This window comes from Schistocerca gregaria, chromosome 3 (assembly GCF_023897955.1).
Source record: "Schistocerca gregaria isolate iqSchGreg1 chromosome 3, iqSchGreg1.2, whole genome shotgun sequence".
Lineage (NCBI taxonomy): Eukaryota > Metazoa > Arthropoda > Insecta > Orthoptera > Acrididae > Schistocerca > Schistocerca gregaria.
The window spans coordinates 584,499,966-584,523,281 of record NC_064922.1 but is presented as its reverse complement, the minus strand read 5'-3'; the positions used below and the strand labels follow the sequence as shown (position 1 = coordinate 584,523,281).

The 23,316-nt window shown below is 39.2% G+C and overlaps 1 protein-coding gene across 3 annotated transcripts in view; it reads left to right on the top strand.

Annotated features, from left to right (window-relative positions):
* LOC126354760 (nucleolar protein 56) overlaps positions 1-23,316 on the top strand; it is a 66,936-nt gene that overhangs the window by 28,937 nt on the left and 14,683 nt on the right. The window lies entirely within an intron of this gene.

Sequence of the window (23,316 nt, the reverse complement as noted above, 5' to 3'; positions counted from 1 at the left end):
TATAAATAAGAACTGCAGTGGTAATTATCTTAAAACAAAGCAATAACTTTTGCCACATCTTGCACAACATACAAAAGCGGATTTTTTATAATCACAATAAATCTGTACAAAAACATGCCCCATTAACATTTACAAAAATGTTTAGAGTCTCTGATAATTTTGAGGCAAACCAGGCATATTGAGTCATATCTCGGAATATTGGTGATGATAATTGATGGTGAATTATAGAATGAATTTTTATACAATCGTCCCAGGAATTTCTTTCACGATTCTCCTGTAACAATGCACTGCAATTTTTAAGCACTTCATGAAATTTTTAACTTGCCTGTAAAAGTAAACATCACAAGGTTGCACCAAAGAAGTGCATATTGGAAGTATGACTTTTACAGACCAAGTTTGCATATATTCGTCATCTTGAAAAATTGCGTCATATATCTCCGGATTCATTTGACCTCCCCAAGAGTCAATGAGAAGTAAATATTTATTCTCCCCGACATAAGATTTTAATTATTTCTGGCCAAAATCCATGTATAAAACTGTTGTTAATTTTCCGGATGACGTTCGTATAAGTATTGGCATAGCCATCTACTAACTTGTGAATACGAGGTCGTAAATGACTGGTCGCTCCTTTTAAGTATATGAAGACATGTGGGAGCAGTTTTCTGGATAATGTTATCGAATATTGTGCGTTGTACGAATGCGTCACTTTATTCAAATCCAACTTTTTCACAAAAACTGTTTTACTCCCTTCTTCAGTGAGAGTCCTGTTGAAAACAGATTGATATTGGTATCCCGAAACAATGTTGTTGTCTTCAGTCCTGAGACTGGTTTGATGCATCTCTCCATGCTACTCTATCCTTTGCAAGCTTCTTCATCTTCCAGTACTTATTGCAACCTACATCCTTCTGAATCTGCTTAGTGTATTCATCTCTTGGTCTCCCTCTACGATTTTTACCCTCCACGCTGGCCTCCAATACTAAATTTGTGATCCCTTGATGCCTCAGAACATGTCCTACCAACCGGTCCCTTCTTCTGGTCAAGTTGTGCCACAAACTCCTCTTCTCCCCAATTCTATTCAATACCTCCTCATTAGTTACGTGATCTACCCATCTGATCTTCAGCATTCTTCTGTAGCACCACATTTCAAAAGCTTCTATTCTCTTCTTGTCTAAACTATTTATCGTCCATGTTTAACTTCCATACATGGCTACACTCCATACAAATACTTTCAGAAACTACTTCCTGACATTTCAATCTATACTCGATGTTAACAAATTTCTCTTCTTCAGAAACGCTTTCCTTGCCATTGCCAACCTACATTTTATATCCTCTCTACTTCGACCATCATCAGTTATTTTACTCCCTAAATAGCAAAACTCCTTTACTACTTGAATTCCCTCAGCATCACTAGACTTAATTTGACTACATTCCATTATCCTCGTTATGCTTTTGTTGATGTTCATCTTATATCCTCCTTTCAAGACACTGTCCATTCCGTTCAACTGCTCTTCCAAGTCCTTTGCTGCCTCTGACCGAATTACAATGTCATTGGCGAACCTCAAAGTATTTATTTCTTCTCCATGGGTTTTAGTACCTACTCCAAATTTTTCTTTTGTTTCCTTTACCGCTTGCTCAATATACAGATTGAATAACATCGGAGTGAGGCTACAACCCTGTCTCACTCCCTTCCCAACCACTGCTTCCCTTTCATGTCCCTCGACTCTTATAACTGCCATCTGGTTTCTGTACAAATTGTAAATAGCCTTTCGTTCCCTGTATTTTACCCCTGTCACCTTTAGAATTTGAAAGAGAGTATTCCAGTCAACATTGTCAAAAGCTTTCTCTAAGTCTACAAATGCTAGAAACGTACGTTTGCCTTTCCTTAATCTTTCCTCTGAGATAAGTCGTAAGGTCAGTATTGCCTCACGTGTTCCAGTATTTCTACGGAATCCAAACTGATCTTCACAGAGGTCAGCTTCTACCAGTTTTTCCATTCGTCTGTTAAGAATTCGCGTTAGTATTTTGCAGCGGTGACTTATTAAACTGATAGTTAGGTAATTTTCACATCTGTCAACACCTGCTTTCTTTGGGATTGGAATTATTATATTCTTCTTGAAGTCTGAGGGTATTTCACCTGTCTCATACACCTTGCGTGAGATTCTAGAGTTTTGTCAGGGCTGGCTCTCCCAAGGCCGTCAGTAGTTCCAATAGAATGTTGTCTACTCCAGGGGCCTTGTTTCGACTCAGGTCTTTCAGTGCACTTTCAAACTCTACACGCAGTATTGTATCTCCCATTTCATCTTCATCTACATCCTCTTCCATTTCCATAATATTGTCATCAAGTACATCTATATACTCCTTCCACCTTTCTGCTTTCCCTTCTTTGCTTAGAACTGGGTTGCCATCTGAGCTCTTAATATTCATACAAGTGGTCCTCTTTTCTCCAAAGGTCTCTTTAATTTTCCTGTAGGCAGTATCTATCTGACCCCTAATAAGATAAGCCTCTACATCCTTAAATTTGTCCTCTACCCATCCCTGCTTAGCCATTTTCCACTTCCTGTCGATCTCATTTTTGAGACGTTTGTATTCCTTTTTGCCTGCTTCATTTACTGCATTTTTATACTTTCTCTTTCCTCAATTAAATTCAATATTTCTTCTGTTACCCAAGGATTTTTACTAGCCCTTGTCTTCTTACCTACTTGATCCTCTGCTGCCTTCACTATTTCATCCCTCAAAGCTACCCATTCTTCTTTACTGTATTTCTTTCCCCCATTCCTGTCAATTGTTCCCTTATGCTCTCCCTGAAACTCTGTACAACCTTTGGTTCTTTCAGTTTATCCAGGTCCCATCTTCTTAAATTCCCACCTTTTTGCAGTTTCTTCAGTTTTAATCTACAGGTCATAAGCAATAGATTGTGGTCAGAGTCCACATCTTCCCCTGGAAATGTCCTACAATTTAAAACCTGATTCCTAAATTTCTGTCTTACCATTATATGATCTATCTGATACCTTTTAGTATCTCCAGGATTCTTCCATGTATACAACCTTCTTTTATGATTCTTGAACCAAGTGTTAGCTATGATTAAGTTGTGCTCTGCGCAAAATCCTACCAGGCGACTTTCTCTTTCATTTCTTAGCCCCAATTCATATTCGCCTACTACGTTTCCTTCTCTCCCTTTTCCTACTCTTGAATTCCAGTCACCCATGACCATTAAATTTTCTTTTCCCTTCACTACCTGAATTTTTTTTTTTTATCTCATCATACATTTCATCAATTTCTTCATCATCTGCAGAGTTAGTTGGCATATAAACTTGTACTACTGTAGTAAGCATGGACTTCGTGTCTATCTTGACCACAATAATGCGTTCACTATGCTGTTGGTAGTAGCTTACCCGCACTCCAATTTTTTTTTCATTATTAAACCTACTCCTGCATTACTTCTATTTGATTTTGTGTTTATAACCCTGTATTCACCTGACCAAAAGTCTTGTTCCTCCTGCCACCAAACTTCACTAATTCCCACTGTATCTAACTTCAACCTATCCATTTCTCTTTTTAAATTTTCTAACCTACCTGCCCGATTAAGGGATCTGACATTCCACGCTCTAATCCGTAGAACGCCAGTTTTCTTTCTCTTCATAACGACAACCTCCTGAATAGTCCCCACCCGGAGATCCGAATGGGGGGCCTATTTTACCTCCGGAATATTTTACCCAAGAGGACACCATCATTTAACCGTACAGTAAAGCTGCATGCCCTCGAGAAAAATTACGGCTGTAGTTTCCCCTTGCTGTAGCCGTTCGCAGTACCAGCACAGCAAGGCCGTTTTGGTTAGTGTTACAAGGCCAGATCAGTCAATCATCCAGACTGTTGCCCCTGCAACTACTGAAAAGACTGCTGCCCCTCTTCAGGAACCACACGTTTGTCTGGCATCTCAACAGATACCCCTCCATTGTGGTTGCACCTACGGTACGGCAATCTGTATCGCTGAGGTGCGCAAGCCTCCCCACCAACGGCAAGTCCATGGATCATGGGAAACAATAGTATTTTTAATATTCAACAATATTTGAATGTGTATGTAAATATCTTTCTCTATAATTAAATTTGAATTGATATATTTTACACCGGTAAAAATGTTTTATATGCAGAAAACATGTATTTACCTGTTTGGTCAGTATTTATCACATAATCCTCATGGTATTAAGGGATTAAACGGCACGTCTGCCGATGAAAGTTCTCGGCATACACCTGGAAGTCCTCCATTGGTGCCGCTTCTTTTTTCGAAACCAGTTTCGTGATATTGCGTTGCGAAATTCTGTGCTTATCTTTAAATGCCGTGACCGATTGATCAGACACCTTGAATTTGAAATCAATGACTTGTGCAACCGCAGCCAATGCCCATTGCTATAAATTTCTTGTCGTGACTTGCTGATATTTTTGTCTTGTGCCCACAAAATGGATGTAGGTCCACGAATCTGTCGCCTCAAATTTATCCATTCTCGTACCACCACTTTTAATATCTTTCTCCCATTGTGAAAGATATTCGTTTCAATTATCGGCACTTTTTTTTTTTTTTTTTTTTGCAATGTCGCCAAGGATCATGTGGGTTGCACTTTAGCAATATTCATGACTTTGACATTGTAGGCAATGAGAATCGTGTCACTTTTAATTCTTTTCGATGATGGTTTATATTCGCATGGAGACTAATCACTTTGTGGCACTTCGAACTGTTTGTTGTTCTCCTCACATTCTTCACAATCCTCATGAGCGGGAATTAATTCCTCTTCAGTTACAAATGTTTTTTCACCCAAAAGTTCCAGTGTATTATTATAAATTTCTCTGGCCAATAACATAACATCACGAGAGATTTCTTCTGAAGATGTCCATGCAATTAAATCATTTTCCGTCGAAAGCTTTTCGTAATACACCACTGCATCCTTCAGTCGTAATTGTGATAGATCACTATGAATGGGTTCTTCAGGAATTTCTTCTCCTACTCCAGACGAGCCAGCAACTTCTTCAGTTGACGTGTTAAACCTTGGATCGGAATAACACGTTGAAATTTGAAACAGGCACGTCTGTTCATGATGAAATCGAAAAACAAACTGCAGTTTACTTCTCATGGCTCTCTCACAGTCCTGTGTGCAGATGACCGTTATAGTCCCAAGGGGTCCCTTACAAAGCCTCTTTAAATCTTGAAACTCCATAAAATAAAATAGAACAATGAGCACGAATATTTTGCAGTAAATAAAAAACTTTATGTTCTTGAGCTAAAATAATGTTTTAAAACTAATTTAGGTTTGAGAAACTTTTTGAATAATTGGTGGAATAACAAAAGAAAATGAAACAGAAGAAAGAAAAAAAGTGTCGGAGAAGGAATCGAACCCGAGACCACTGGCGTAAGAGTCCGATCCCGAACCATCTAGGCCAGACGGCGGCTCGGCAATGGACTAACATTTTATACTTCTAAGGCTCCTAAGAAATTTTGAATCGATTTTTCTTGGGATTTTCCGGGTAGTGCATCCTAATATATTAACCACATAAGGTGTTACGGGTCCTCTTTAACCACAAAAAGTTTCGGACAAATCCCTGACCCCACAGTCGTGCCGTCTCCTTGTAAGTGGGATGAATGCTTCTATCCATTCACTTGTCGACCAGTTTGTTGTGGCAGTAGAAGATAGCAAAAGGAAAGTCAGAGTTTGAAATCTCAATATAAGAAAGCATTCACTCAGGAGGGTTGTACAAACATACTGCCGTTTGACTGTTGTGCTGACTCCGAATGGAGGCCATGATTGTGTGTGTCCCTAGTGTAGAGAAGCACTGAAAGATGGAATCCCAATCCAGTTTTACAAAGAGTACACATTGGCCCCTTATAGTGCATTTAAAATTAGTTGCAACTTTTGACAGTGCCGCAGAGGGAAGCGCAGTTGCCATTGTGCGCTGAGTGCATCAGCGGGTGGCAATAAAGCCACGCCTGCCTTATGTCGTGAACATTAGCAGCCAATAGGCGAACATTCTTTGGTGGTAAGGAAGTGACAATAATGAGCAGAGCAGTTAAATCAATAATTTTTTAAGTAAGTGGAGTGATGTCTTCCTCGGAACTGGCACAGGCGGTGACTGAAATTACCATCTCTTCAATTTGTTCTTCTAGCAGTCCTTTGCAATCCAGTTCTCCTCAACTACCTTCTTTGTATGGCTGACAACTTGAAACCAGTCCTGTGGGGTAACACTTGCAATGACTTCTTTTGAGCATAAACTCTATTTTTCCCCCACACTGCCTTTCACCTGCACCCATATGTTCTCAATAGGGTTTAAATGCGCGTGATAGAGGAAGTCTGATTACACATGCCCTTTGTTGGTAACCAGTTCATTAACCTGATAACATGGAGTTTTTAGCTTGTAAAGTGCTACAAGTTCCATTAATTCCGCCTTATCCATGCCAGGTTCAACTTCATTCGATGTAACATTTCTTTGCACCCAGAGCAAATATCTGCTTTCCTCCACTGTTTTCCTCCTTATCTATCACAATAGAGTGGTATCGTGCATTGTCCATTACTATTGTCATATTTGGAGAAATATTCTGCAGCAAAACATCAGAAAACCACTCCATGAAAACTTTGGCATTCATTTCCTTATGCCTTGCTCCCTGGAATGGAACAGCAATAAATAGTTTGGAATGAATTCACAACACTTGACCACTGCAGAATACTTCAGTGGGGGGAAAAAAAAAAATCCACTTCACAAAGAAAGTTAATGAACACGGAGCATCTGAAGTGTGACAAGGTGCTTTACCAACCAAACCACTTGCAGCACGTAGGGAAAGCCAGATCACCATTGGTGTTACCTGGACAACAGTGTCACATCCCCTCCAGTGAGCCAACGTTATGTCACAATGCAGTATAGGTATTGGTTCACTGCAGAATTCTTGAACATGTTTTCAGTTCAATTGTGGTAAATTTCCTTGTGATGGAAAAGTGCTTCTGTCCACAAATCCGCACATTTTAAAAAGCATCACGTGCGTGAAACTCAGTTTGCATATTTCTCACATGGTATCCTGTGAACCATGGGTGAATGGCAACTGGCAGATTCCATATTCCTAGATTTCTGGAAAATCTGTTAGAGCCGCACTGCAGGTGGTTAACAGAGGCCCGAGGGCATGGAATAGGTTCCCAGATAAGTGATAGGCCAAAAGACTTCTTAAGTAATAGAACTTAGTATGTTGTGCTCAATACCAGATCTTATTCAGAGACAAAAGGTATCATCAGGAGTGCCACAGGGAAGTGTGATATGGTAGAACCGCTGTTATACGTAAATGATCTGACTGGCTGGGTGATCAGCAATCTGTGGCTGTTTACCGATGATACTGTGCAATATGGGGAGGTGTTCTTGTTCAGTGACTGTAGGAGGATACAGTATGTTGTAATGAGTGGCAGCTTGCTCTAAATCCAGAAAAATGTAAGTTAAAAGTTAATGCTGGTGATTAGGAAAAGCAATCGTATAATGTTCAAATATAGGATTGGTGCTTGGCAGTTTCACTTTGATTAAATATCTAGGTATAATGCAGCACAGTGATACAAAATGAAACTGGCACATAAGGACAGTAGTAGGCAAAGCAAATGGTTGAATTCAGTTTTTGAAAGAATTTTAGGAAAGCATATCTCATCTATAAAGGAGACTACATACAAAACACTAGTGTGACACATTCTTGAGTGCTGTTATAATGTTTGCAAAGCTCACCAGCTCAGGTTAACAGGAAGGCATTGAAACATTTCAGAGGTCAGTTCCTAGATTTGTTACCGGTAGTTTGATGAATGAGTGAATGTTATGGATATGCTTCGTGAACTACAGTGGGAATCCATAGAGGGAAGACGATGTTCTTTTCATGTACCACTATTGAGAAAATTTAGATAACCTGCGCCGGCAAGAGTGGCCGAGTGATTCTGGGCGCTTCAGTCTGGAACCGCTGTGGCCGCAGGTTCGAATCCTGCCTCGGGCATGGATGTGTGTGATGTCATTAGGTTAGTTAGGTTTAAGTAGTTCTAAGTTCTACGGGTCTGATGACCTTCGCTGTTAAGTCCCATAGTGCTCAGAGCCATTTGAACTATTTTTGAGAGAACGTGCATTTGAAGCTGACTGCAGAAATGAGTCTACTGCTAGCAACATACTGTATTTACCTGAGTGTAAGATGGCCACCTTACTTTAAGAGGCTCCTTGAGAAAAAAATATTTTGAACATATTCTTTCTAATTGAAGTTACAAACTTGTACTGAAGTAGGGTATCCCCCTAAAATGTTAACGTTACACCTATTCTAAACTTATGCCATGCATTCATTTTCATTTTTATAACGATGTTGTTGTTGTTGTTTGTTGTTGCAGTCTTCAGACTAAAGACTAGTTTGATGTGCCTCTGTCCTGTGCAAGCATCATCATCTTCAAGTAACTACTGCAACCTACATCCTTCCGAATCTGCTTACTGTATTCAGTTCTTGGTCTTCTTCTACAAATTTTACCCCCCACGCTTCCCTCCAGCTTTAAATTGGTGATCCCTTGACGTCTCAGAATGTGCCCTACCAACCAATCTCTTCTTATAGTCAGGTTGTGCTACAAATTTCTTTACTTCCAATTTTGTTCAGTATCTCTGCATTAGTAATGTGATCTACCCATCTAATATTCAGCATTCTTCTGTAGCACCCCATTTCAAAAGCTTCTATTCTCTTCTTGTCTAAACTGTTTATCGTCCATGTTTCACTTCCATACTACACTCCAGACAAATACTGCCAGGAAAGACTTCCAACACTTAATGTGTACTCAGTGTTAACAAATTTCTCCTCTACAGAAATGCTTGTCTTGCTACTGCCGGCTTACATTTTATATCCTCTCTACTTCAACCATCATCAGTTATTTTGTTGCCCAAATAGCAGGACTCAACAACTACTGTAATTGTCTTATTTCCTTGTCTGATTTCCTCAGCATCACCTGACTTAGACTTCATTCCATTATCCTCGTTTTGCTTTTGTTGATGTTCATCTTATAGCTTCCTTTCATGACACTGGCCATTCAATTCAACTGCTCTTCCAAGTCCTTTGCTATCTCTCACAGAATTACAAAGCCTTCAGCAAACATAAGAGTTTTCATTTCTTCTCCCTGGACTTAAATTCGTAATCCAGATTTTTTCTTTTCTTTCCTTTATTGCTTGCTCAATATAGAGATTGAATAATATTGGGGATAGGTTACAACCCTGTCTGACACCCTTATCAACCACTGCTTCCCTTTCATGCCCCTCGACTCTTATAACTGCCATTGTGTTTCTGTACAAATTGTAAATAGCGTTGTTGTTGTTATTGTTGTCTTCAGTCCTGAGACTGGTTTGATGCAGCTCTCCAGTCTACTCTATCCTGTGCAAGCTTCTTCATCTCCCAGTACCTACTGCAACCTACATCCTTCTGAATCTGCTTAGTGTATTCATCTCTTGGTCTCCCTCTAAGATTTTTACCCTCCACACTGCCCTCTAATACTAAATTAATGATCCCTTGATGCCTCAGAACATGTCCTACCAACCGATCCCTTCTTCTGGTCAAGTTGTGCCACAAACTTCTCTTCTCCCCAATCCTATTCAATACTTCCTCATTAGTTATGTGAAACTGCTTGCAGTTAGCCTGATGCTCCCCGTATTTTACCCATGATACCTTTAGAATTTCAAACAGAGTATTCCACTCAACACTGTCAAAAGTTGTCCATAAGTCCTGCATTTCTCCAGAATCCAAACTGATCTTTACCAAGATCAGCTTATACCAGTTTCTTCATTCTTCTGTACAGAATACATGTTAGTATTTTGCAGTCATGACTTATAAAACTGATAGTTCAATAATTTTCACACCTGTCCGCATCTGGTTTCTTTGGCATTGGAATTACTGCATTCTTCTTGAATTCTGTTGGTATTTCGCCTGCCCCATACATCTTGCATACTAGATGGAAGCGTTTTGACGTGTCTGGCTCTCCCAAGGCTATTAGTAGTTCTAACGGAATGTCATCTACTCCTGTTATCTTCTTTCTACTTAGATCTTCCAGTGCTCTGTCAAATTCTTCATGCAGTATCATATCTCCCATCTCGTCTTCATCTTCTTCCATTTCCATAATATTGCCCTCAAGTGCATTTCCCTTGTATAGACCGTCTATATATTCCTTCCACCTTTTTGGTTGTCCTGCTTCGCTTGGAGCTGATTTTCCATCTGAGTTCTTGATGTTCATAAAGGTGGTCCTTCATTCTCGAAAGGTCTCTGTAATTCTCCTGTAGGCAACATCTATATTTTCCCTTGTGATATATGCTCGTAAATCCTTAAATTTGTCCTCTAGCCATTCCGGTTTAGCCATTTTGCACTTTCTGTCAATATCATTTTTGAGATGTTTGTATTCCCTTTCACCTGGTTCATTTACTGCATTTTTATACCACCATTTCACTCTCAAAGCTCCCCATTCTACCTATACCACACTTCTTTCCCCTGTTGTCAGTTGTTTCCTAATACTCCCTCTGAAAGTCTTTAAAACCTCTGGCTCCTTCAGTTTATCGATATCCCATCTCCATAAATTTTTACCTTTTTGTAGTTTCTCCTGTTTTAGTCTACAGTTAACAACCAACAAGTTGTGGTTGGAGTCCACAACTGCCCCAGGAAATATCTTGCAATTTAAAACCTGGTTCCAAAATCTTGATCTTACCATTGTATAACTAGTCTGAAACCTTCTGCTATCTCCAGGTCTCTTCCAGGTACAGTAGAGTCTAGATTATCTGACCTAAACCGGCTGCGGCAAGGTTGTATAAGCGGGAAGGTCGGATAACACGGAAAATAATTTAAAAAAAACACAAAAATTAAACTAAAGTAGGCCAAATGAGTTAACCATTTCATATAATACAAATCAAATTAGACTGAATAGATATTTACTCTGTGAAGTAGTTAGTAATTGTTTTTTGTTTGCCGTTTTTTTTACCGCTAAATCACATAGTCCCTTAAGAAGTAAAACCTCGGTAGACAGTGTTTCCTCCAGTTGTTCTACATATTTTAAAGCAGTTTCTAAGGCCTTGTGTCCTTCGTTGTGAGAAATCTTGGGCAGACTTTCCTCCACTACATCCACTTCTTCGTCTTCTTCTTTTTCGTTTACCATGTTGACTATTTCTTCATCTCTCACTTCAAATTCTTCACCTTGGACAATCCATTCATTTATCTCATCTTCTGTGGCATCAGCACATCCCGGAACTTTTCGTAACAAGGAAAGCAGGGTAGTATTTTCTGGTTCGGTCTGCTGCTGTAGATTTTCATGATCTGGAGGATTTTCGTGATTTTCCTGTAGCAAAATTTTCCAATATTTTGCAGTTGTATTTGCTCCAACACTCTCCCGACATTGGGCCACGTCGTAAGGTATGTCTTTGAAATTAATACGGCGCAGCTGCTGTAGCATGTCTTCTCCCTCGTACATAGCATTAATTAAAGAGGAGAGCAAGGTTCTTGCGGTAGTTTCTCTTCAGTGTCTCTGAGGAGGTCCCTTGGTCAGTGTCTCTGAGGTCCCTTGGTCCATAGGCTGAGATAAGGATGTGACATTTGGAGGCAAAAACGTGGCCTTTATATCTTAATCTTGAAGTTAATCTTCATTAGGATGACAAGTGGCGTTGTCTACAAGCAACAGCTCTTCGTGGGGCAAGTTGTTGACTTTCAAAAACTTTTCAGTTTGTAGCACGAACTCGTTAAAAAACCATTCTTTAAAAATGTCAGAGCTCATCCAAGCATTGTTTTGGTTGTAATATTTCACCGGTAAAGCATTTTTAGATACATTTTTAAATGCTCCCAGTTTTTGTGACTTACCTATCATAGACAGCTTCATTTTCAAATTTGCTGTGGCATTACTGCATGCAAGAATTGTCACTCTTTCTCTGTTAAGTCTTCCTTGTCCAATACCTTGTAAAATTTGTTCCTGAACAATTGAACAGTTTCAAAATTTGCTGAAAGCTTTTCACAACAGACATTAAGTTGCCGAATTCTGTATGTTTTCTTCCATTTATCGAGCAAGCCTACACGAGCCAGCCTACACTAGCTGTGAAATCAGGTGCATCTTCATTTAGTATGTTACGAAACTTTAAAGCTTTTTCCTGCAAAATAGGTCCCAGCTTGGGTACACCTTCATCTCTATGTTGAGTAAACCATAGGAACAACGCTTCACTTACTTTTTCATAATCACCTTTTTTCATGGTTTTCCGATCTTCCAAAACAGCTGAGGTTGCTCGCTGAGAACGCCACCTCTCAATTTCATTGTGTTCCTTTTCCAGTCTCCAACTGTTGTTTTCATGACGTTATAATGTTGCGACACTTTTAATAAAAAATCACCATTGTCTCTTCCAATGAAATGACCACCTTTTTCCATTTTGAAGCCATCACCACAAATTTTTACAATAAACAAAGTGCAACACAGCCACTCCACTACAGATATAAGTTAGTGCTGAAGAGTGGGGAGTAGCAGATGGCGACAGTGAACTGAGTATCAACAAACAAGAAGTTAGTCACTTACCTGTCGTCGGCTGGCGCACGGCCAGCGAGTTGAAAGGGTCGGATAATTGAGACTATTGTATATAACCTTCTTTAATGATACTTAAACCAAGTGTTAGCTAAAATTAAATTATGCTCTCTGCAAAATTCTAATAGGCAGCTTCCTCTTTCATTCCTTCCCCCCAATCCATATTTACCTACTAAATTTACGTCTCTTCTTTTTTCTACTATCAAATTTCAGTCCCCCATGGCTATTACATTTTTGGCTCTCTTAACGATCTGAATAATTTCTTTTACTTCACCATACATTTCTTCAATCTCTTCATAATCTCCAGAGCTAGTTGGCATATAAACTTGCACTGCTGTGTGTTGTGGACTTTGTGTCTATCTTGGCTAGAATGATGTGTTCATTATGCTCTTGATAGAAGTTTATCTGCATTTCTATTTCTTTATCATCATTAAACCTACTCCTGCATTACCCCTATTTGACTTTGTATGTATAACCTTGTATTCACCTAACCAGAAGTCCTCTTCCTCCTGCTACTGAACTTAACTAATACCCACTATATCTAGCTTCAACATATCCATTTCCCTTTTTAAATTTTCCAAGCTACCTACTCAATTAAGGGATCTGACATTCCAACCTCCAGTCCTTAGAACACCAGTTTTATTTTTCTTGATAATGACATGCTCAGGAGTAGAAGAAATAAAACAAACAAAAAGAAACTGCTTATGTTAATTTTATCTTCATTGTCTTTTTTGTTTACTTAGACTTTCGTCTATGGCATCACTATTTCATCATCATTGTTGTCATCCCAACAGGACTGCTGTGAAACATATATGTTCAGTGCCACAAATATTTGGGAATATGTTGTGATTTCTTAGGTTCTTGTTATGGCAGAACATGAGACCACAGCTGTTTTTTTCCCCTGAACACACAGTTGATTGCACTTCTATTCAGACATGAGAAGTTTACAATGTCTCTTGCCTCTGACCATATTATCAGCCTGGCGCTATCTATCCATTGTATAGAACCAGCAGCTGACGAACACCCTATTACTTTCATCATATCTTATGGTGAGTGTCAACAACATTGCTGCACAAATTACGTTTGCTAATGGCCCCAATCTAGACTTCAGCAATTCATGCTTAATTTAGTATTTGTCCAATTTTAAAATCAGTTTGATTCAGAGTGTGAATGGATTCAGGCAAACTACAGTTTAAATATGGTAGATGTTGGTAAAAAGCCAAAGTACCCAATATATATTTGCATGTTTTGAAGTGTGCTGCTCACCACTCCCCTCGCCGGACCAGCATAGTTTCCCCCTCCAATCCTTCCATATTGCTGTGCTTGAGCAATAGTGAAACATGGACGGTAATATCTTCTAGGGTGCAGGTCATACGTAACAACCAAAACTAATACATAAATAAAAGCTCTGTTGTGATTTAGCTCAGTTCTCGAACTTTCGCTTGTCCTGCGATCTAGTGATGTCGGTTGCTACTATATCCACAGTAGGTCTTTCCTCTGTAATTTGCAGTCAGTTTAATGTGATTTATTTCATATGTTAGACACTTAATTCTGGATTAGTTTTCTTTCTCATTTCATCTTAATGTCACCGTCTTGTTCTTAATCTGATTAAAAGCTGGTGACATTTTTCCCCAGTATTCTAATACGTGAGCAGTGACTGAATTTCTTATATACGACCCACTTTGTCAATTGTTCCAGTTTCTTATAACCAAACAGAATATTGACTTGGGTTCAGAATCCAGTAATCGTTTTTGAAAAACTAGATGAATGTTAACTTTACTTAAAAAGCTGCATAAAGGCCAATTCACACTGTCCGTCGCGTCACACCACCTGTCATGTCAAATGTATTCACACTATCCATCATGGCATGCCACAATGAGTCAAGTCGTGTAATCTCAGCTCGCATGGCTGCCCCCCCCCCCCCCCCCCCCCCAACACACACACACACACACACACACACACACACACACACACACACACACAGAACAATTGTGATATTATTAGATAATTTTCAGCTGTTTCTGTGTGTGAAGTTCACATACATAGTGTGGTAGCTTATACATGTGGATATTTGAATCCATAAATGATATTTTACTAGACTCAGGTGGTTTGGAGCTTGCAGGGATATCTTGTATAATAGAGAGAGAACACAGAAGTGCAAAACGACACGAAAAAGAGTGTGGATCCAAAAAATACCATTACATGGTACAGAAAGAGTGTTTCCACACTATACGGGGAGGTCGAGGAAAAAGAATCTTCATTTTATGTTTTGGTAAGTTGAAGCATCAGTTTTTCTAGTTGTAATGTCAAATTGCAACCAGAATTATGAAAAGAAACACAGTGCTGTGAGCTGCCATCGCATCCTGTGAAAAATTGGTTTGTTTAAGGTTCAGTTTTGTTGTTAGTCCATTGCAAATTTTTGAGCAGTTATACCTCCCTCAATACATTTCCCTTCAAGACTTATAGGTTTTCTTTACATCTTATGTTTGAATTTTGAGCCTTATTTGTACTCGGGCTAGCTAGTGAAACCACATAAATATTGACCACTACTGCTTGCAAAACTGTTTCACGCACAATCCAGAGAGCTACTTAACAATAAATAAGCCTAACACATGTAAACAAACAACTTGCAGTGTCTGAAGGGTTCATCCCATTTCTTTATGAAATGCTACAAATACCTGACAACATAAAATATACTCTACGTACTGATCAGTCTGATTGTACCCACAGTACTTTTTTCACTTCAAGTTCCAGCCATATTGCAATCCATCTCATTTAAAATATTAAATATGGTATCAGAATGTATAAAAATACACTTTATAAATGCATTAGAGGACAAGTAAATTAGTACACTCGTGCCATACTAATCAGACTGCTGTCTCACTGCTTCAATTAGCCTTTTATCATTTCTCATAAATTTTAACAAAAGGAATAACAAAACAAAGCAGTTTTATAACAAGTAACGAACTAAAAACAACTGTTATTAGCCATTAAAACCACAACTAAATTAAGTGTAGGTATCTGTACATGGCCATTTATCGGAGTAAATAAGTATGGGAGTCACGTGATCAACAACAGATGGATGTTGTCAGCCGTCAACACTTTCTTGCTGAGAAACCTTAACGGTGCCATGCCATGACGTGACAGGACGGGACGGCCAGTGTTGATGCTGGCATTTGAAATGCATTGTAGAATGTTTTGATGGGACAAGACATGACAACCAATATTAATATGAAATGTCAATAGCCAAAGCTTCATCTTTAAACATAAGATGACACCTATATTAATGTATTAAAGTAAAAACTTTGACCTGAGCAGCAATTAGTTCAATCTGCAAATACAGGGTGTACATAGAGTGCTTGAATACTTTCAATTATTTGTTGCACAAGAACCAAACATTGTACGGATATCATACATATGTCATTTTGAAGAGAAACCCTAAAAGTTTCACCCCCCCCCCCCCCCCCCATGATGTATACTGCCAATAGTCAGCGCTAGTCACAAACATGGCAAGTTCAGGTGCAGAGTGAGCTTTCTGTGTGTTGGTGCTTGACAAAAACAGGTGTGCTACAGCTGTTCAACGGATGTTTAGAACCAAGTACGGTAACCGGGATACAAATCATCAACACAAATGCATTGAATTTGAGCATGATTCCCCAAAAGTAAATGTTTTTGGTGCCTTGTCATATTGAAAACTGTTCGGGCCATTCTTCTTTGCCGAGAGCACTGTCACTGGATGTTCCTACTTGGACATGTTGCAACAATGGCTGACACGCCAAATGCAATTGGATTCTCCGTTCATCTTTCAGCAGGATGGGGCTCCACCCCATTTTCATCGTGAATTTCATGGTTACCTGAACATGGAGCTGCCCCATCGATGGATCAGCCGTGCTACAGAATTGGACAGCTGTTTCGTGAAATGGTCTCCCCGATCACCAGATCTCACTCTGTGTGTCTTTTTTTTTTGTGGGGACACATTAAAGTTCTGGTGTCAGTACCACCTTTATCATGAGATGTAGCAGAGTTCTGGGAGAGAATAGGGGAAGTGACTGCCACAGTCGACAATGCCATGCTGGGATGGACATGCAAGAATTCGATTACCTTATTGACGTCTGCCGGGTTACTCATAGTTTGCATATCAAATGTTTGTAAAAACAACTTTCAGAGTTTCACTTCAAATTGTCATATGTATGACATCTGTACAATGTTTAGTCCTTGCGGAATAAATAATGGGAAGTGTTTCCGGACTAATGTACACCCTGTATAAGATGGCCCCACATTTTTCAAATAAAGAATTTGGAGAAAAAATGTCGTCTTGTAATTGGGTAAGTATCTACATGTACATATATACTCTGCTAGTCACCAAGTGGTGTGTGGCAGAGGGCACTATCTGCGCCAAAGTCATATTCCTCCCCCCATCCTCCTCCTGTTGTATATCCTGCACAAAGAGGGCCAGCTGTGTCTCGCATGACTGCTGTTTCCTAAAACTGTGCTGGTTTCTACAAATGAGCTTCTCAGAGTCTAGAAAGGTCATTATGTCTGAACACAAAATATGTTCCATGATTCTACAACAAATTGATGTCAGAAAATCGGATGCACATAATTACCGGCCAATTTCACTATCTTTTTTATAGATTGCTATGACCTGGGTATGCTACATTTCACGTAAGGACAATGAAAGTAAGAGTAATGAGGGCTCTTGCCGAGGCATGTAGGCGGTATTTTCCTCTTGCTCTATTTGCGAATGTAACAAAAAGGGAATGGCTGGTAGTGGTACAAAGTGTCCTCTACTGCATATCATACAGTGCCATATGCAGAATCTATGTAGATAGTAGATTTTGTTATGAAATAACAAGTTCAGAATATTAGATCTGATCGTTACTCTGGTAGACCTGCCATACCTGAGCTACAAACCATGGAGTTTGAGTAATCAAGACTGGTTATCTTATTAGCTGAAGTTGAAAATACCTGGATTTAGCTAATATTATAACCAGTTTTATTTTTCATTTCTGGAAAGGAAATAATGAAAAAAATTGAAGTTTTTGTGTTTTAATGTTTGGGTAATTGTCACATTTCTAGGTGCACATAGGTAATATAGTGGGTGTATTATGTCAGAGGTGATATACACAAATCTTCTTGGAATTAAAAAATGGTTTTGTCCTAAATGCACTGCCTGTCAAAACCAGGGAAGCAACCAGAAGGAAGGAGGAAACAAAATAAACTTCACAGATTGAGAGGATATGTGATTACAAAATCGAGTCAGATGTACAAAAAACTTGGCAGTATGACGTACCCCTCCGGTCTGGAAGCATGCCTGATACATTTGAAAAGGAAGTTGTAAGCCATAATAGCCTCTCATGAGGCAAGCAAACCCACAACTGTTGTAAGTGGGCTCTCATGAGGCAAGCAAACCCACAACTGTTGTAAGTGGGCTCTCATGAGGCAAGCAAACCCACAACTGTTGTAAGTGGGCTTTGATTTTCCGGGTGTTTGCACTGGGATGGAGTTGACATATGAGCTGGTTCCACATGTTCAACTGGGGACAGAACTGAAGATCTTAGCCACAGGTGATCACCACCACCACCACATGGATGGTTCATAGAAATGGATGCCATGCCGTACTACTGGATGATGGGTAACACATGGCATACTGTTGGGACATCAGACTTCCTTAAGGGGGGACGGCAGTCAATTTGTATCTCTATTCTGCCAACGGTATGCAGTGCTATTTCACCCTTTGAATAGGTACACATTTCGAAGAACTCTGTGTTAAAACAGTGAAATTTTTACTGAATATATAGAACATACATGCCTACATTTACAAATAAAAAGAACAAAGTACCTCTTGTGGATTTGAAGAAATTCTTTTTTATTCTTCTACTAATAAAATTTAACATTTTTTTTAATACATAAATTATTATAAAACAGTGTGTTGGGTTGGTGGTTCTCAATTTGCTTGTCATAATTTATAACCATTCTGAGTACAAACTGACCAAAATTCTTATTTCTCCGGTTAGTTTAGAAAATAATGTTACCTGAAAGTTAAAAACAATGTAGTTTTGAGAAACATCAATTTAAAGTTTAGTATTGCTATTTTAGTATAGTTACTGTCGAGAATTACTTACCACTAATATTTCCCTGCACCATATGGAGCATCATCTGAATCATACTTGTCCTTTCTTCTTCTATTGGTCCCTCATCTTTTCTGACTAATTCCTTCATGCATTTTAAATTAGCTATTTCTGCTTTGTGGGGTCCCTCTTCATCTATTTGCATATAGGATTTTGTAGTATTTCCACTAGATTTTGTGCCCAGTACTTCCAAAACATGCAGTTTTCTTGTTCCACCATCACTGAAGCATAAAATACTGTCATGAACACCAAATTTGAGGGCTGTAGTCTAAATAAATACAGCTTTCGGTAACTGGGCCCAAATGACAGAATTCACATATTCATTTAAATTTTGCATTTTCCTGTCAAGACATTTCACCAACAAAGCATCTTTACCAAGTTTTCTAAATATAGGTTTTTAGCTAGGTTGCGTATTGGGCACTGACTTTCTAGCCATCGCCATTTGTTAAGTGGTGATCCTCCTCCACTTTGGGCTCATTGTCCTCAATCTAACGTGGTTCATCCCCTTTTTTAACAATTGGTTTTCTGAGTAATTGGCTGTTTTAGCGAACGGCGCACAGGCTGTTGACCATGTTTTACTTTTTATTCAGTTAAGCTGTATGGTGAAAGACATTTAATCTACAGTTCAGGACCTCCATTGCCTCTGTAGCATATTTTATGGACCATTCTCAAAGTCCCTCTTTTTAGCTGTCTTTCCTTCTGTCGATTGGGCGTAACTTGTAGTCGCTTTTAACTCCTTTTTCGTCTTCATGTTTTATGGTTCTGACATGGACGCATATCACCTTAGTTGTTTTTGCACCCTAAACAAAACGAACAATAAATAAAAGTTTAATTTCATTCATTACTGCTGCAGTAAAGAATGTTTGTGGTCATATGTTATGCTTCTCCTATACTTGCTTTGGGGCAATGACAGCACTGAGGATTTTCATTTGTGGAAAGCTTATGGAAAAAGCTGTATGGCTTTTTTCATATTTTCTAAATTCCCAGCATTTCTTCTTATGGCCGAGCCATAATAATTTTTTAAAATGTCTAGTTCAACATTTGTCAGGTAACCTTTACCATGCTCGAAAACCGTAACAAACATGATCAGAATGATGAGTAGGTGCAGGTGCAGGATAGGAAACTCTGATACAATAAAACAATAGAAGCAGGAAATAATGTGCAAGAAATAAAAGAAGCCTGTGCATTATATTTGCATGGTGCAAAAAAGAAAGTACGGCATTTAAATTACCAGATCACACACAGAATCAGAGAAACTGTCGTAACTCATGAAAAAATTGTATTTATATGAAACAAAAACTGTTTTATGCAGGAAATATTGGGCATTTTCAAATACACAAGTATGTAAAAATTGACTTTTGAGTCCACTTGTCTTCCATCTCCCCTTAAATTACTACCAGCCACAATATGAAGTCATACCCAATGGCACCAGGAGTAACACTGCTGTGCTTCTCCAAACCATTGGAAAACTGGGACCACTCCTCAGGTCACCTCCGTACTTGCCGATGATGGTCGTCTGGAGTAGTTTGGAACCTCGGTTTATTGCTGAACACACAATCCCGTTCATCAGCAATCCATGTTTCCCAGTTGTGGCACCACTCTAAATACAGCCGTATGTGTTGTAGTGTTAACGGCAGTGTACCCATGGGATGGCATTCCCTAGTCCAGCTACTGCTAGTCTGCAACAAATGTCGCAGAATGTTGTAGGAAATCCATTGCCTATGCTCAGATGGCAATCGTAGATGTGGTTACGATGTGCTTGATGCACATATGTCGATCATCCCTTACAGTGACCAGAAGCTGTCATCTGGAACCTTCACGATGAGAAGTAAGTTTGCCCTCACATTCCCATGCAGCCCACGAATGGTCCACTGACGCATTGTAATGTCCTACAGTTCTGGATTTTGCAGAGTTTGACCAGCAACCCTAATGGAGGCTCATTTACTACATACGGTAGGTTGTCTGTGCCAGAACACCTGTTGGTGTTGTGACTTGCCGATCTTTCAAAGTGCCACCGCGCAGCTACGCACGTCCTCTACATGCAGCGCTGTCTGCCAGCCATGCAGCAGCAGTGCCACCTAAGTGGCCAGTCAGCCAGCGGCCGCTAGCTTGTACTCAGTTATGATTTGACTGTTAAAGTGTACACACGTCTTACTCTGTTTACTTGATCTGTGACTTTCATGTATTGCGTCTTCCATGAAATATATTTGTTCAACTTGAAGTTACTACAGTTGGTACCAACTGAGGTCATTCAACTTGTATCAAAACAGCAACTGTTGACAGATGCTGCATTGCTGCTTTTTGGGAAGTGAACGTACAATAGTTTGTCATCGGGCCTGCCGCAGATAGCTGCCTATCCTGATTTTTACAAACTTGGCAAGTCTCTGACCTCCACATTCTATAATGTGACGTGCACATAAAACACCTTGTTACCTACTCATGGTTTCACCATCATTCAACCAGTTTCCATAGATTCCGTCAACTGTAATATGCAACCAGCTTTGCGTTTTCCAGATGCTCGTTCCCAGGCACTGAACCATAGTGACCTGCCCATCATCAAAATTGCCTAGGTCATTGCATTTCCTCTTTCGTGGCATGTATCATTGGTAGAATAATTCCCACTTGTATACTTTCCCCACTTCATTACACACCTGCAGTGCACAGGCGGCATTCAGTCTTGCTATAGGCAGTGGGCATAACATTTCAGCTCATCACTGTATTCAGTTAGGCCTAATGACTCTTAGATGTATTACATTCTCAGTTAATTGAAACCTTGAATGGCCAAGTCATTGTTATCAGTACAAGTAATGATGCTGCTAAATCATCAAATAATCATGGCCACCTACTTTCTTGTAGTACATTTGCAGGTGATTCTTCCAGTTATACAAGATTTTATGTGATATTCCCCTGTACATTAACTAAGCAAAAATTATTTAACACACACAGTTCAAATGTCGCAATAACAATAACCATCAGTGCATCCAGTTACTATGTGTTGTACATTTAGCCGAAATAAAACTACCCTGAAAATTGCACACCAAGCAGATGTTAACAATACACATCAGTTGTTCAATGTAATGATAAGTATCTGTTATTGCTAATGGCACATGCTCTGCAAGTTTATATACCCATACAGACTGAACTGAACCAGGTCTCCCTTGAGTGAAAGAAAAATTGAGTACACAAATGTCCTGACTCGATTTCGTTAGATATTACTGAAGAACTGAACATTCCAAGGGTGGCTTGGAAGCTTTAACTAGAACACAGCAAGAAATTTGTAAGAATAAAGAGGGAGGTTCTCTTTTTTAATATACCAGGTGGTTATCATTAAACTGAAGGCATTCAGCCAGGTGCATTGGGGCTGTTTAAATCACAGGATGCTGAAACATTGTGGGCATATTCAGTAATTACTGTGTTCGTGGACTACACTGGAGGAAAAATGGTGGTTCCACCATCTGTCACCAGGTGAAAATATGGTGGTGTAAGCAGACCGAATATGAAATGTTTCCTGTTTTGACTACAGTGTGCTGTTCATCACATGGCAATGCATTTTGATTTATTTTATGAAATGATATTGGTATAAAGGGTTAAGAAGGTTAAATTTTCCACATAAAATGTGATGGCCGTTGAGAAGAGACAGTGCACTGCTGGTAAAGTGGTTTTATCAGAGCCACAGCAGTGTGTGTGTGTGTGTGTGTGTGTGTGTGTGTGTGTGTCCTACAGCTATAAAAACAGAGCATTCCTAAAGCTAGCCAAGCTTTGCAACTTTTGTTTGTTTCTGTCTTTCGGTGAGTCTTATCCTTTATTCCTATGTAATTCGTGATTTTCAACCAGAACTTGCAGCACATTATATACCCTTGTTCATGTACCTGAGACATATACATGACTTTGTGGGAAATTTTTTAACTAGTGCCCCAACCTGGCAGAGGAAATAAAATAATTTGAAACACAGCCTGGTGGAATAATGCCGTTCTGCAAATCCTGTTGAGGCTATGGTGCATACCGAGAAGAAATTGATCACTAATAATTGTGTGAACTTACGTGTGAACGATATTGTTACAGCGGAGTAATGATTTGAGAATTCTTGCACTGTTTCTGAGAAGAGCGTGAGTATTGCTGATATATCCAAAGTAATACATTGTTTCATTTGCACAATAAGTAAACAGTATTTGCATAAAAAATAGGAATACTTAAAATGTCAAGATTACATAGACAGCTAAAGATAAATTGGTGTTACATATGCTTGTTAATCGTTAGTGTAATGACTACTCAATTAAACTGATGAAATATGTGACCGTTTCCTATTTATTTATTTTTTTTATATGGAAAGGCAACTAGATGGTGGAACAAGCTTCCAATCTACAGTGAGCAAGAAACCAAATGCCAGGGTAATTGCCAGTGAAACAAGTCCTACAATAGGTTGAAAATGTAGCATTTGCTACCAATAACCATAAAGATTATACTTAGTAGTCTGCATCCATTGTGTACTGGGATGAAAATTTAATTTAATGCTTATCGCGAAGTACTTTATATGATTCTCTATTCGTTTTCGTTTTTCTAAGGAAGCTAAAGCATATAGTTGTCTCCTACTTCATGAGCTTTATTTATAAGCACATGGACACGTGCCG